Source organism: Pleurodeles waltl, chromosome 5 (genome assembly GCF_031143425.1).
Source record: "Pleurodeles waltl isolate 20211129_DDA chromosome 5, aPleWal1.hap1.20221129, whole genome shotgun sequence".
Classification (NCBI taxonomy): Eukaryota; Metazoa; Chordata; class Amphibia; order Caudata; family Salamandridae; genus Pleurodeles; species Pleurodeles waltl.
In genome coordinates this window covers 483890664-483907856 of record NC_090444.1, presented here as the reverse complement: position 1 = coordinate 483907856, position 17193 = coordinate 483890664, and positions in this window count along the sequence as shown.

The following is a 17193-nucleotide window of genomic DNA, read 5'->3' as shown; positions in this document are numbered from 1 at the left end:
CAGCCGTATTACGAGTTCCATAGGATATAATGGACTCGTAATACGGCTGGTGGTATATCCGTCACTTTACTGTCACTTTTGGGATGGATTACCACTTCCTCCAAAGTTGGAATAACCCCCAAAGTCTTTTGCCATTTGTACAGCAAAGTCTTTAAGCATAGGTTTGACACAGTGTCAACCTTGCCGAGCTGTAAAATGACAAAAGCCATTTACCACTCCAGGCACAGTATTACAGCTTTGGACTGGTAAAGTAGTGTCCAAGCCAACCTGGAATGAGTAAAAGCAACCCCTGACAAGTGTTTCGCTCTCATTAGAGCTCATCAGAGAAGTTTAGCTTTGTCCAGACACAAGGGAGCACCCAGTATTAGTCAAAACAAATCCCTTTCAGAGTTAGAGTAACGCATAAATTATGAAAAAAAGAATAGAGAACTCTGGGTAGTTCCCAAGTTTAGGTGGACAGCAGCTCTAGTAAGGAGCACCCTGCAACACCAGCGACACTCTAGATTTGCTCCCCTAAAATGTCTGTTTATCTAGCAAAGTCTTTAACCAATGGATCAGCACAGTGCTATCCACGCCGAACTAGATAGTGACAAAGTCTTTTGCCATTTGTACAGCAAAGTCTTTAAGCATAGGTTTGACACAGTGTCAACCTTGCCGAGCTGTAAAATGACAAAAGCCATTTACCACTCCAGGCACAGTATTATAGTTTTGGACTGGTAAAGTACCGTCCAAGCCAACCTGGAATGAGTAAAAGCAACCCCTGACACGTGTTTCGCTCTCATTAGAGCTCATCAGAGAGGTTTAGCTTTGTCCAGCTATATATATATAAATATATATATATTTATATATATATATATATATATACTGTATATGTATATATATATATATATATATATATCTATACACATACACTGGGTTGAATTTCTTGTCTGTTTGACGACAGCTGACGAATCTTCACAAAATGTTCCCAAAAAAGTGTTCCAGTGAATCTTATTATACATCTGGAGTTTCAGACTGATCTCTCAAGTAGGGGCTGGGAGAAGGGGGGTCAAAAACGTGCATTCACCATTATAAGTCCCATAGTGATTGTATACAAACTACAGCCCGAACTGCTGTACTGAATTACACCAAATTTGTTAGAAAGGTAGCTCTTGGTTCAGAAAGAGTGCTTTTTTCGTTATTTGGTGTCTATCCCTCCAGTACATTTTGAAATATTAAAATAAAATAAAATATAGATAACGAGAGGTGCAAAGGGTTTGCAAATAATAACAAGCTTGTGCTGAAAGTGCAGAGCTCTGATTGCCAGCCAACATTTCAACCAGGAAGTGTTGGCACTTATCTTGGGGGTCTGCTTCAGCCAATTCCCACAAAAAAAGAATGAAAAAAGAAAAGGGGTGGGGTAGGGTCACCCTGACCCTTTGGCAATGGTGCTGGGGTTCCCTCTGGGACAAAAAAGCTAATTTTAAAAAATGTTGCTGCAAATTTGCTGTGGATTTGCAAATTTGGAGAAACATTTTTAAAAAAAAGAAGTGCAGGCTCCAGTGCTTGTTTTTAAGAAGCCCCAGGGTGCGCCAGGTCAAAGGGGCATTTTGAAACATAGTGGGAATCACATGGGGCCCCTCCTCCTAGAGCTGTCTGATGCCACCTCCTTAGGGCTTATTTCTAATGAATGAGGGGGGTGGTGTGGCCTCCTCAGGGATGTAATCAAATATTATGCAGGAGGGTACAGTCCTGTAGCCCTGGGGACCGCCACTTCCCTGAGGCTTTAATAAAATATGATGGGGGGTGCATAGAACCTCTGCAGCCCTGGGGACCACCAACTCCCGGGGCTTCAATAAAAGAATGAGATAAGTCAGTTTCAGAACTCCGCAGCACCAGTGACCACTACTGCCTGAGGCTAAATTCACAGTTGGAGGGGGGTCATGCAGCTCCCCTCATAAAGCAACTGATGGCCCTGGGGTCCGCCATCACCCCAGGGCCATCTCCTGCTTTGTCACAGGGTGCCCACTCCTTGGACATAGATGTTTGCTCTGACTTGGCAGGAGCTTTGGCAGCTCCCGCTAAGTCAGAGCATATGCTTCACTTTCTGCAAGTGAGAGCTGTCAAACAGCTCTCACTTGCAGAAAGTTACGTTTTCCTCTGTTTCCATGCACACATGCATGCAAATATGCATGCCGGGAAACAGGTGATAGATTGCTCCAGCAAGCAGGGTGCTGCTATTTAAAGCAGTTCCCTGCTTGTGGGAGGGATGCTAGCTCTTGCAGGACATGGGGAACCATCTAGGACTGCGGGCTTTGAGGCTCCCCTGAGGTCCTGTCACTCTCTCTCTCTCTTCTATCCCATAAAGGTATGGAAGAGAGAGAGAGAGAGAGAGACTGTCATTGCAATGGTCTCTCCATACAATGAGTTCACAGAGTCAGACTAGCAAGATGTTTGGTACAAAAGTTATAGTTATGTTTGGATGCAGAGCAGAAAGGAGTCACTTCTGGCCTAGTGGTCAAGGTCTTGTACTGTCACTCAGAAGGCTGATTGTTCAAATCCTAGTATCACTTGGCAGTGTGTCTGTTTATTTTCTAGTGTTGCCACTGTTAAACATTCCTAGGGATGGAACATTACAGTTCTTTACAGGAGGCTGGCCTGGTTTGTGGTGGGGACCTATGGTACTTACATCTTAAACCAAGTCCAGTGTTTAGAAGCCAGGCTCTCTAGAGGTAGCTGTGGATGAGCAGCCAAGGCAAATTTAGGAGACATGCAAAGCTTATGCAATACCACTGTAGCCACACAGTACTCACACACATGAAAGAAAACACTCAGTGTTACATAAATAAAGGTACTTTATGTTGGTGACACAAATACCAAAAATACCATAGAGACTATACTCCCTCAGGAGGTAACTAATACACAAATTATATATACTTGTATGCAGAAATAGGCATAAAAACAGAAAACAGTGCAATTAGTGAAAATCACAATAGTTAGAAATGGTCCTGGGGAACACAAACCATATACTAAGAAGGTGAAATGCGAATGTCGGTTTCCCAGCTAGGAAAGTGTAGTGTATAGAGGGGCACTGGTAGTTCTAGAAAACCCCTAAGGTAAGTACTAGAACCCACCCCAATGCCCAGGAACGCAGGAGTAAAACACAGTAACTTTCCCAAAACACACCCAGAAATGAAAAGAAGGATTATGCAAGAACCAGAAGAGACTGCAAAACACAGACAGTGGATTCCTGGACCTGAGGACCTGTGGAAGAAGGGGACCAAGTCCAAGAAGCACAGAAGAGTCCAGGGAGAAGAGGAGCCCCTACTAACCGAGATGAAGGTGCAAAAGAAGAACATTCAGTATTGCACCCAAGAAGACGGAGTCTGGATCCTGGTTGGTGCAAGTGATGTCCCACGCCGGATGGAGGATTGCAGTCTGGTTTGCATCACTAGAGTCTGCCAACAAGCCATGGAACATGCAAAGCTAGCGGTTAGTGGAAAATGGCATTGCCTGGAACCAGGAAGGAGGGGGTGTCAGAGGGGAATCTCAACAACTCAGAGAGGCCACAGAAGACCAGGCAGCTTGCACAGGAGTCCCACAGCACAAGGACAAAGAAGGTGCGAAAGGAGACCCACGCAGCACTACGACAAAGGCTCCCACGCTGCCGGAGAACTACTCAGGAAGATGTTGTAGGATAGAGTGCTGGGGGCCAGAGCTGCAAGATGTACGAAGAACTTTGTAGAAGGATGTCAACAAGCCTTGGCAACTGCAAAACATGTGGTGCTTGGGGGTACTGTCTTGTGGGGGGAGGCAAGCTCTTACCTTCACCAAAGTTGGACAGTAGGACGTCAGGACCATCGGGACCACTTCAGTCCACCACCCGTGATACAGGATCCACACAGCTCAGCAGGAGAAGGGATCCACGCAGATGGTCATCATTGAAGTAGGTGCCTGCTGAAGCAAGGGAGTAAACCCTTCATCTAAAGGGAGATTCCTTCGCAGGAGCTGAAGATACAATGTTGCAGAAGGCATCTTGTTTCTTTGTTGCAGTTTGTAGAGTTCCTGGAGGGTCCAGATGCAGTTTCTTTGATGAGACGTTGAAGTGGAGGATGCAGAGGATTCCTGCTGGATTCTTCCAATCCGAATCTGAAGAACCATCCAAAGGAGAGACCCTAAATAGCCCTGAAAGGGGATTGGTAATCTAAATATGTAAGCACCTATCAGGGGATGGCTCTGATGTTACCTGCTGGCACTGTCAACTCAGATGCTCCCAGAGTTCCCTGCCAACCTTTAATCCAAGACGTCAAAACCCAGGGATCCTCTGGAGGAGCTCTGAGCACCACCTTTGGGGTGGTGATGGACAGGGGTGTGGTCACTCCCCTTTCCATTGTCCAGTTCCACACCAGAGCAGGGACTTGGGGTCCCTGAACTGGTATAAACTGGTTTATGAAAGGAGGGCACCAAATGTGCCTTTCAAAGTATTTCCAGTGGCTCGGGGAGGCTACCATTCCCAAGCCTGTAACACCTATTTCCTTTGTTCTGTCTTCCTTGGCTCAAGCTTTTCAAGCAACAGGATGGCAGAAACCTGTGTGTGAGATGGCAGCAGCTGGGACTGCCTGGAAAACCTCTGAAGGCTGAAATGGTAATATTGGGGGTCATCTAAGGTGCTCCCAGACAGCATGGAAGCATATAATCAATGCTTTAAAAAGCCTTGGGGGTATGATTCCAACATGTTTGATACCAAACATGCCTATGTTCAGAGTTACCATTATGTAGCTGGACATAGGTAGTGACCTCTGTCCAGTACACACATAAAATTGCGTCCCTGCACTCACTAAGTCTGGGAAAATGGTCCTGGAGGTCATGTGGGCATCTCTGCTAGTGCAGGGGTGCCCTCAGGGCTAGTGGGCCTGCTATAGGGGTGACTTATAGGTGACCAGCCTGGTACATATAAATATATATATATATATGCACACACACACACACACATGAATTTACTGCAGGCCCAGAGTAGCCACTCAAGCTCACTTGAGTGGAGTATCCCCGTTGGGGAACTGACATGAGCCAGAAGGAGTTGTAATGATGATGCAGACTTCCTCCTTGAATAGCATTGCATGGTTCAGAGGTTTGCTGAGAAGGGATATCCTGCGTGGGGCCCGGAGAGGGCAGTAGGCAGGATTAATGAGTGTTCTAGAGAGGAGATCCTCTTTGGCATCCCAGATAATCAAGATAACAACAATGAAGAGGGTTCCAATAGACTCATTACAACATTTAGTGGTGATTCCAGCAGGGTCAGAGGGATCCAGGAGAGAAATTGGGGCCTCCTTAAGCGTGTCCTGGTTATTGGTGGCATTCTAGCTGATCGCCCCCTGATTACATATCACAGGAATAAATCTTTGACGAACATGTTGGACAAAAGTGATGTGATCCACCAGGCCAAAGTTGGTCACAGTGTAGATGATCTGAAACTGATATGTTGGAAAGTGGATTATTGGTAAGGGCAGGTAAGTACCTACACTTAGCAATAGGCCACTAACCAACTAGGTCAGGTTAGGTCTCAATAAATTAAACCCAGCTCAACCCTTGGTAGCTTGGCAAGAAGCAACAAGGCTTAACTTAGGAAACAAGTATATAGAGCATTTAAAAATCACAAAACAGTTATTAAGTAAAACACAAAACATAATAAAAATCCAACATCAATTTATAAACATAGAGCATATCTTTATCTTTAAAATGACACCAAAATGATTAAAATTGGATAAGGGGAACTGGAGATTTTTAAAGTTTTAAAAGAATTAATGTTTTCTAGCGCATAGAAACTAAAAGCACCAATCTGGTCATCTGCTCGCACTTGACCTGGGTAAAGTCAAAGTTTGAGGCCAACCGCAAAGGAGCCCTGCTCGGCTACAGCATGCGGGAGGCCTCGGTCAAAAGTTTAGCTTTAGACTTTTTCTTGAAGATTTTCTTCTGCAGGACGAAGTCACCAATTGGATCTCACCTCCCTGGAGCCCTCTTTGGATACTGACGTCCTTGGAGCCCTCCTCGGATACAATGTATGGGAAGTCCCAGTAAACTTTTTAAGTTTGTCACTTTTTTGGAGCTTTTTTCTTCTGACGGGGTCGACCCTCCACAGCATACCCATTTCGATGCAAGGTCATCAGATCACCTTTCCAGGAGCCCCTGTGAAATCCTGGAAGTCTGGGGCTCTGGAGCTTTTTCAGTGGGATGAACCTGCAAGTCAGGATGGGTCGTGGTTGAGGTAAGCCAGCTGGACTCACCATGGCATGTCAGTCCCTTTATGGAGCTATTTTCCAAAAACTTCTCCTAACTTCTCTAAACTTCTGGATCTATCAGAAAGTCTTAGAAGGTCCTCTGGGAGTCCACAACTCACCCCAAGGTTCCAAAAGCTCTGAGTTGCTCCTTGAGGGTTAGGACTTCAACTGCCAGAATGCAGCTGCTTCAAATTCAAAACTGACCACTAGCCACTAGTCAGCTGCTCAGTTCCTTCAGGTTTTGATGCAGGGGACTCTGGTTAGCTATTTGTAACCTGTAGGAAGCAGGGAGTCCCTTCTTGAACCAGCTAAAGTGTAAAGCGGGTGCAGTCCTTCAGAGTGCATTGTCCAGGTCAGGGGTCCAGCAGGGCAGTCCTTCTTCTTCTGTTGTTGTTCCTTGTAGGGATTAGAGGTGCGGGTGCAGCTCAGCCAAATGTATCCTTGCCCCTGGGTCAAAAAGCAGGGGGTGGAAACTTTCCAATCACAGGCAGGCCACTACCCCCTTGGATTGGATGCCCACTTCCTGGGAAGTGTAGCAAAAATCAATCCCAGGGAGCAACATTCTTTAAACATTCAAAATGGCAGAAACTGAATTTTGGAGGTTAGGTCAGGCTGAGCCCACCCACTGGTGTGGCTAAAAATCCTAAACACACCCCTCTCCTGCCCTCCTAATCTAATCAAAAGGGCACCTGGTTGTCTGAGTTTGCAGGAAATGGGGGAGGTCCTGAGCTGCTCCTAATGTCCTTCCATCCTTTGAAGACCAGTTGGCTGCTCTCCCGTCATCCTGTTTCACTATCTGCTGAGGCAGATCACCTCCCCCTGGTACTTCCTTTGTGTTCAGTTCAGGCCACTTCACATCTCATCAAGGCAGCATACCCATGCTGCCAGGTTCAGGCCAATCAGAGAGGGGCACTACATAGCTGAAACTGGTAACTCTTAGGAAGAGCTCCAAAACTCTTTCCCTCAACTAGTTATATTAAATCCAACAATGACAAGTGGTTGCATTCATAATAACAATCAGTTTGAGACTTTGGCCCATATTTATACTTTTTTAGCCCTACATTTGCATAATTTTTTTACGCAAAAGCTGCGCAAACTTGTAAAATACAATTGTATTTTGTAAGTTTGCACCATTTTGGCATCAAAAAGAGGCAAAAATGTGGTGCTAAAAAGATATAAATATGGGCCTTTATTTATTAAAATAAAGTCTCCCCATTTTAGCCTAAGGAGCCTATTCACTACAATGAGGGAAAAATGAATGTGGCTATTTTTCCGCACCAGGGCTTATAAAACATATTTGATAAGTTTCCTGATTATAGTTACACTGCACCCCACCATGGGGGCACCTAGCGCACACTTTAGGGATGATTTACATGCAAAAATAAGGTTGTTTAAGACTCTGGAAATACGTCTCATTCCAAAGACAAATGTGCATGTAACTTCAATTTAGTAACAGCCAGCAAGGCAGAGCTGCCTTTAAAATGACTTCGGGCACCTTAGCAGTGCACGTATGGGTGGACTACCTATGCTGGGGTCCCTAAACCTACATGCTCTACCATATACTAAGGACTTACACGTAGATTGACATAGCCAATTATAATTAGCCTAATTTGCATACTCCTTTTATACAGAGCACAGGCCCTGGGACTTGTTAGCAGTTCCAAAGTCACCATCACAGTCAGGAAAACACCAGCAAAAAGTGAAAAATGAAGGAAAAAAGTTAGATGGCCTCTGCAATCTTCCCAGTTTTCTCACACAAAGAAAGTGCACATCTGTGGCAATTGCAAGACCTGTCAACTTTCTTCTAATAAAAGGTCAATCAAGATACCACCGACCAACAGGTACACTCAGAAGCACCACCCATTTAGTATACATATTATAGTGCCCTTATGGACTCTGGTACATAGGTAGCACTATGCATCCAGTGCGTAAGAGAATTTTGGGACACGTCAGACCTATTACTAACAAAGACAAACACTAGCTTTTCACAAGGCGCTTTGAGACACATCACTTAAGCAACAGAAAGTACCTCAAGTTATTTGGCATTGAACATGTGACTCTGGAAGAAAGGGGTGGGAACAGATTGGATAAGTTGAGGAAATTAGAATTCATGTTAATAGTGGAGGTTAACACCTAGACCCCTAATGGTTTGAATTCCAATGATGGTGTCAGATGTGCATTTAGAATAATATTTAGATCTCTTTGTCTGTTTGGGCATTTGTTTCTCTGCTATGTTGTGATACCACTCTTCTGTTTTTATTGGAGGGAATATAGGAAGGGACTCTCATCTAGCTTCACTGGTTCTCAGAGCATTCCCCGGCTGGAGAATCCTACCCTTGTCTTCTGTTACACCAGCATTGGTGACGCACTGTCAAGATCGTGGGTTTGCACTTTTATCATGATTATTCTGTTTCTCTGTTATATCAGTGTTTTTAAGTTGGGGCATGGCCAACATGGCGACCGGAGCGGCCGCATAATTCGCAGCTCCGCTCTCGGCATTTTGAAATTATGCTCCAACAGACGCCTCCGTCCTCCTAAATAGACGGCGCCGCTTGCGCAGACATCGGGGCCCCTTCGGCACCCCACAACTCGGTCCAAGTGCCACCGGAGCCGCTGTACCACAGACACGCGGCCGGACGCCCGCCCCGAGCGCCGGAGAGAGCGACCCGTTCGTGAACAACTGCGGCCCTGAAGGCCATCACATAACACCTGGAAGGGTCCCACAAGTGAAACCGCGGACCTCGCACGGGCTCGCGGTCCTGCGGCGGCAGCACCAGGCTCGTGGCCCGTAATACAGGTGAGGGCCTGTCATAACGCGGTGGCCTGGCGATCCCCCCTCGGCAGCAAGGCCGCGTCGAATAAATATAGCAGCCCCAGCCACGCGGAACGCAGTTATGCATCAGCAAGCTCCCCAGCACCAGTCCCCTCAGTCTATGGGACATCACCCTCCTCCCATCGATGCACGCGGCCTCAAATAGTAAACACGCCGCTCGGAAACGCTTCAAAGCCGGCATTACCTACAACAGTGAGCCCTGTCTGAGAAAATAATAGAAATACCGAACACCATAAATTGCAGGCGGGTGCGCTCACACAGCTTCTGAGGAGAGGGTGTGAACACTGGCAACCACACCAACAGCCCAGCACTTGAAAGCAGGTCATACCCCACAGAGACCTGCCCTGTGCCCTACCGGTGACACAAACCTAGTCGTGGGGCCCCCCAGAGAGTACTATGCCCCACATAAGAACATTGAAACCACAAAAACTCAACATTGTTCTGCCTGTAGCAAAACTGCACTGCATGCTGTGACTGCCCACAACCTGTCGCATATCGCAACTGTCGCCTGCATCAAAATAATACAAAAATCACCCAATTGAAGCAAGTATCGACTAACTGCATCAGCTCGATCCTCCGATGTCCGCCCTGGCTCCTGTGCAAGTTTGGAACTGGCACAAAGAGAACATGACGAATGATCAGCGTCTAACTGAAATTACACCTCACCTGCTGAAAATGTCACTACTTGCCTCGTGCTCACGCTCCTGAGAACTGGGATACCACCTCTATTTGCACAAAATAAACAGACCGCAGATCCGAATCAAACCCATACTACACCCTCTGACTGGCACCACTCAGAGTACAACAGAGCCAAACGCCACCGGTAAATATAACCAATAAAGTCTTTAGATCGACCCAAACACACTGCAACAGCACCACCAAATCAAACCACACTAAGACAACAAATGGGCAAGCCGAAGCCACCACGAGCGCCACCAGGAAACATGGACTCAAACGAACCAGCCCCACCCTCGGAGCCCTCAGTAACGCACCAGACACTTCAGAAGTTGGAGGCAACTCTACAAAACCACACAACGCAATTCGAGAAGATACTACAAGCTATCCTAGACACCAAAACCACTCTGGAAGCAAAAATAGGCACAGTTGCTGAAGATGTCAATCTCCTCCGCACGGACCAACAAACCCTAACGGAAGGGGTAACGACGCTCGAGGATGATGCGGCTCAGATAGCGCCATCGATAAAGGACCTCCAACTACAACTAACGACAATATCATCTGAGGTCGAAGACATGAAACGTACAGCCGAAGATGCTGAAAGCAGATCACGTCGAAATAACATTCGCTTCGTGGGATTCCCAGAACGGGCAGAAGGGCCTAGCACAGAACTATTCATCGAACAATGGTTAACAGGAACCATATTACAAAACAATATCCTGAAATTATTTTCTGTAGAGCGCGCACACAGGGTTCCCGGGCGACCACCCCCTCCGGGCGCTCAGCCCCGCCCGCTTATAGCAAGACTCCTTAATTACCGGACAGAGACCTCATCCTACAATTAGTCCGAAGATCAGGCCCTGTAAAGTACAAAATCACGGCCTACCCAGACTTCACTGCGGAGGTAAAAAGGAAGCGCAACACATTCTTTAGGGTCAAAGAAAGGTTACGTGAGCACAACATTAAGTATGCTCTTTTGTTCCCTGCCAAACTGCGTATACAGGACGACTCTCGCACTCTCTTCTTCACCGCCCCAGAGGATGCATGGACCTGGCTACACGCTAAGGGCCTGGCCGACCCGATAAACTCAAGAACTCCAGCGGATAAATGGTCATCCCCAAAGAACAGACGCAAGTCTCGCAGAAAGCAAGACACTAAGGCCCTCATTCTGACCTTGGCGGGCGGCGGAGGCCGCCCGCCAAAGTCCCGCCGTCAGGTTACCGTTCCGCGGTCGAAAGACCGCGGCGGTAATTCTGACTTTCCCGCTGGGCTGGCGGGCGGTCGCCTTCAGACCGCCAGCCAGCCCAGCGGGAAAGAGGCTTCCACGATGAAGCCGGCTCGGAATCGAGCCGGCGGAGTGGAAGCTGTGCGACGGGTGCAGTTGCACCCGTCGCGTATTTCACTGTCTGCACAGCAGACAGTGAAATACATGTAGGGGCCCTCTTACGGGGGCCCCTGCAATGCCCATGCCAGTGGCATGGGCACTGCAGGGGCCCCCAGGGGCCCCGCGACCCCCCCTACCGCCATCCGGATCTCGGCGGTCCGACCGCCGGGATCTGGATGGCGGTAGGGGGGGTCGGAATCCCCGCGGCGGTGCAGCAAGCTGCGCCGCCGCGGAGGATTCAATGGGGCCGCGGTACACTGGCGGGACCCCGCCAGTGGTGCCGGTCCGACCGCGGCTTTACCGCCGCGGTCGGAATCCCCATTGGAGCACCGCCGGCCTGTCGGCGGTGCTCCCGCGGTCCTCCGCCCTGGCGGTCAAAGACCGCCAGGGTCAGAATGACCACCTAAACCTTCACCTGAACAATCCTGTGCGGAGTGCTCCTCAATATTGCAGGCCACAACGCGCTTTGTCAACACATCTCCAACTTCCCTCTCCACCCAAACTGAAGCAGATCATGAACCAGATGCACACTATGACTCCACCGACTCCAACCGTGACCCTACCCTTCCGCCGCGTACAGCAGATGACATTTGCTAATCATGCAAGCCAGAAACATCTCCACACTTTGGGTCATGCCCCTCCTCCACAAGAGTTATCTACTTTGCCCATTTGATCGGATCTGAGCGGCACGCAACCAGGCCTCACCGTTAACTCAAACTACAGCACCCCAGTTGACAGAGGCTCCCATGCAGACGCATCATCTACAAAAGTGCTACGGGCCGGGAACCTCACCGCTCGAAAGCATGAGCCTGAAGCACCCCCGTTCCAAATGGATTGGTTCTCCAAGATGGCAGACACTGGCATCCCACCAGCAGTGTTACATGCACAGTTAATGTTTTACATAGTTATTGTTTTTTATGTTACTAAATGGGACCCACTTCGGGCACACAATGTAGATCATGATCATAGTAACTGACGTTACAATTGTGTTTTCAACACAGGCACAGCAGGTAGCTCCAACGCTGGTAACCGCCTGCCTATAAAGCTTACTGAGGACACCATAGACACGCAAAGTACAGGGGCAGCATATCCTCCAAGGTCAATACATTAACACACACACCATGACCACTCAATCTCAACACAAAACCCCACAGTATAAAATAATCACATGGAACATTAGGGGCATGGCATCCCCTCGCAAATGCCAACGGGTGTATACGTACCTCAGGCGACACCAGATACATATTGCTATGTTATAGGAGACTCACCTAACCGTGTCCTCACTTGAGTGCTCACGGCCAAAATGGCGAGGACAACTATACAGCACTACCTACTCGTCCTTTGCACGCGGAACGGCGATCTGGATAGCACCAGGGGTCCCATATGTAATGTCCCGAATACAAAATGACCCAAACGGCGCTATGTGATAGCGGAGGGGGTCCTAGATGGCTCTCCCTTGGCATTAATCACTCTGTATACCCCTAACACAGGTCAACGCAAATTATGTGGACACTTAATAATAGCAAACTCAAAGATCCTGCTTTGGCCAGTATATGGGGCGGCGATTTCAGTTCAGTGCTAGACACACACATGGATCACTCATTTCCCCCATTAGCCACTGCCCCAGCCAGACGAGCATCCACTGACCTGGTAGAGTGGGCATCCAATAACGGCCTGAAAGAAATCTGGAGAACGGGTCACCCCATGCAACGCGAATACTCTTAATATTCATCAGTGCATAAACTACACACCAGAATAGACATGTTATTTGCAACACCCGACATAATCCATAAAATAAACACGTCAGGATACTTAGCCCGCACCATCTCAGACCACAATCCGTTACACACCACACTACTATGGGGCCGCATGCACACCCGTATACCAACCTGGAATCTACAACCAGGAGCCCTCACAGACCCCCCCTTTCAAGCAGAGTTATCCAAATGCTTATCAAACTACTTCATATTAAATAAGGACACCGCCTCAACGCGTGCTGACGAATGGGATGCCCACAAAGTTGTGATTCGTGGCCACTGCATCGCGGCTACTGTGGGAGTCAAAAGAGTACTTACTAAAGAGCTGCAAGAACTAGAAATTAAACTACGCAAGACAGAAGTGGAGGTCTCCACAAATATATCCTCACCGGAAACACTGAGCGCTCTCAGAGCCAGCTACAGGGATGCAGACTCTAGGCTGTGCAAACACGATTACGGACATTTCCAAGCACAACAGCATACAGAAGGGGACAGATCGGGGAAAATGTTAGCCTGGCTGGTACGCCAACTGACGCAGCCCACACCTATAGGCGCGATTAAACTGCACACAGGCCTTGTTATCAACACCCAGGTCGAAATTAACACAGCTTTCCACACGTATTATAGCACCCTATATCAGCCCTCCACCTCCCCTATGGAACAACAACTGGTCGAATTGTTGTCGGTGATCGCCCAAAACCCGCATATAATAAGCAACACAGATACGCTGGATGGCCCTATTACAATAGAAGAACTACTGTTAGCTCTTTCTCAAATGGCACGCAATAAAGCCCCAGGCCCAGACAGATTGCCAGTAGAATACTTTAACGCACAACCCAAACATCTCCTGCAACCCCTCCTAGAGGTGTTCAACAAAGCCCACAACAGAAAGCAACTCCCAGACTCTATGCGTGAAGCACTAATAGTCGTGCTTCCAAAACCAGGCTGAGACCCCTTAGACGTCAGATCATATAGACCTCTTTCCCTCCTCAACTCTGATTGCAAACTCCTAGGGAAGATTATAGCAAACACATTACTCCCTTATCTACCAAATTTAATACACCCAGACCAATCCGGATTTATACCAGGCAGAAACACCTTCTTAAACATCAGGAGATTAATTCACTAAATGCACAGCACTACTGAGGAGGAAGCTGTGGCTATATCCCTGGACATAGAAAAAGCTTTCGATACGCCCAGCTGGGACTATCTCTACCGCACCCTAGAAGCATTTGGTTTTCAGCACGGCTTCATAAACTGGATTAGGACATTATACCACAAACCCATAGCCCGAGTTAAAACGGGACAAGTCATTTCCAAAGAATTCCCCATTGGTAGGGGCACCCAGCAGGGCTGCCGGCTCTCTCCCTTATTATTCGATATCGCAATGGAACCTCTAGCAATTAAACTCCAAAGCAACGCACACGTTTGGGGCATTCCAGAACTCAATTTATATCACATTGTGGGCCTCATTCCGACCCTGGCGGTCATAGACCGCCAGGGTGGAGGCCGGAGGTAGCACCGCCAACAGGCTGGCGGTGCTACATGGGCAATTCAGAAAAGGGCAACTGGCGTTTTCCCGCCGGTTTACCCCTGCCCAAGGGAATCCTCCATGGCGGCGCTGCTTGCAGCGCCGCCATGGGGATTCCGACCCCCTTCCCGCCATCCTGTTCCTGGTGGTTGTTACCGCCAGGAACAGGATGGAGGGAAAGGGTGTCGTGGGGCCCCTGGGGGCCCCTGCACTGCCCATGCCACTGGCATGGGCAGTGCAGGGGCCCCCTAACAGGGCCCCATTAAGATTTTCAGTGTCTGCCTTGCAGACACTGAAAATCGCGACGGGTGCCACTGCACCCATCGCACCCCTTCAACTCCGCCGGCTCCATTCAGAGCCGGCTTCATTGTTGAAGGGGCTTTCCCGTTGGGCCAGCGGGCGGCCTTCTGGCAGTCGCCCGCCGGCCCAGCGGGAAAGTCGGAATGACCGTCGCGGTCTGTTGACCGCGGAGCGGTCTTCCGACGGGGTTACTTTGGCGGGCGGCCTCCGCCGCCAGCCAAAGTCGGAATGACCCCCTGTGTCTCTATACGCTGATGATGCCCTAATTTATCTACGCAAACACTCGTCATCTGTCACAGAGATAATGCAAATACTAGACAACTTTGCACTGGCATCGGCATTACGTATAAATTGGACCAGATCATGCATTTTCCCCCTCATCCCTATACCGAATGAACAACATAGGATACTATCCCAATACCAACTCCCCTGGTCCCTATCAACCTTTAAATATCTAGGTATACAGGTTTACCACTCTATGACAGATTTAAAGGAAGGCAACTTGGACCGCCTGGTCAGATCCACCCGAGGCTCGCTGCTATTCTGGAGTTCGCTGCCGCTATCCCCAATGGGCAGGACCGCCATAGCTAAAATGCTGGTCCTACCACGCTTCCTATATTATTTCACTGCTCTCCCGATATCTCTGCAACGCTCATTTTTCCATTAACTATACTCCCTCCTGAGTGATCTACCCTGGGGCAGAGATAGACGCGGGGTGGCACTTTCTATTACACAACACCCACAAGAAGAGGGCGGACTAGGCATGCCAAACCTAGAATTATACTACGCTGCTGCTCAACTGCAATGGATCGCCCTATGGCTCAATAATTCAAATTCCCCAGAATACTTAGCGTTAAACGCACATACAGCACCACAAACAATCCTAACGACACTACTGGCTGGGCCCCCTTACCCCCTGAATAGATCTCCATTATTAGACGCAGCTAGATTCTGCTGGAGAAGATTTATCCAGGGCAGAACCACTTCCCCGCTTACTCCCCTTCATTACCTCTATCTCAAATACCGCAAGTGCAGGACCTATCATCTCATCACGACATACGGGTAACTAAAACATTAAACATGGGTGACTTGTACTCGAACTCTTGCATAACCACTTTTGCAGAACAGGTGTCTGCTGGGACAATGCAAACTGGAGCATTCTTGTTATATGGCGCCATTACTAAAATTTCACGCAACTTCTAGGGCAGTAACTATACCGAACCCAATGAATCCCTTTACTCACCACACTCCTCACTATAGGCAGCACTAGAGGCATCATAACAACATTATACAAAATACTCTTGGCAAGCGCCTGCACAAATCTATCCCCAGCTAAATCTCGCTGGGACACCGATATCGGTGCACCACTCTCCCCAAAAACTTGGGAAGCTGCCCTCGCCACGATAAAAACTGTGTCTCGCAATACCAGACTAAGATGCACACCGTTTAAATATATCCACCAGTCCTATTTATCCCCAGCTCGCATCAACAGAATTTACATGAGCTCTAAGCCAGAATGCCCTAGATGCACCACAACCACAGCTAATTTTTACCACATGGTCTGGGAATGTCATCCAATAAAGGCAATTTGCCAACGTATCACAGAAACCACATCAGAAATCACTGATCACATGCTTATCCCTTCCCCAGAATCGTGTTTACTACGAATATGTTGACGCACTAAAGGTGATAAACACCAGCACAGATTCATAGACCTTGCATTTGTGTCATACAAGCGCTTGATCGCTACACATTGGAAGGCCCCTCAAACCCCCTCTCACTCCGCCTGGCTCCGCGATCTATATACTCGCACACAAGCAGAAGCTCACAAAATAAGATAACTACAACAAAGGGGCCAGCTACTCGAGGGAGTTGAAATCTGGGACAGCTTCGTAGTGAAAATGGAAAACAGAGACAACTTGTACCTCCCATGACCCCCTACACTCCCCAAGTCAAATACGGCGACACCTTCACACCTAAGCACCACACAAATTGAGCAACCAATAGGACCGCTACCAGTGAGGTCTCCAGGCACTATTTTACGCTAACACGTACAAATTAGACCTGCCCAAACTCATCTCCAGTTGTTATTATTTAGGTCTATATTAGACGCACACACTCTGCCCCTTGCGACCAAAAGCTACCCTCACTATTGAAAAACGCCATAATGTACACCAAAGCAACAATCAGAGTGACCACAGTTATACATTGCACAGTTATACTCTTTGTTTCTTTGTTTTTCCTTTTCTTCTTGACGTACACTGGTAAAGTAAATCCTGATCACGCAGTACAGAGCTTAAAAACGCTAGTGAATATATACAAGTGAAGAAACTGCACATCTTTTATTCTTCTTTTTTGTAACAAGTGCAATGTATCGTCAGTTTTGACACTTTGTTCAATAAACAGATTAAAAAATAAATAGAAAAATCAGTGTTTTTCAGTTTTTTCTTGGGGGGGCT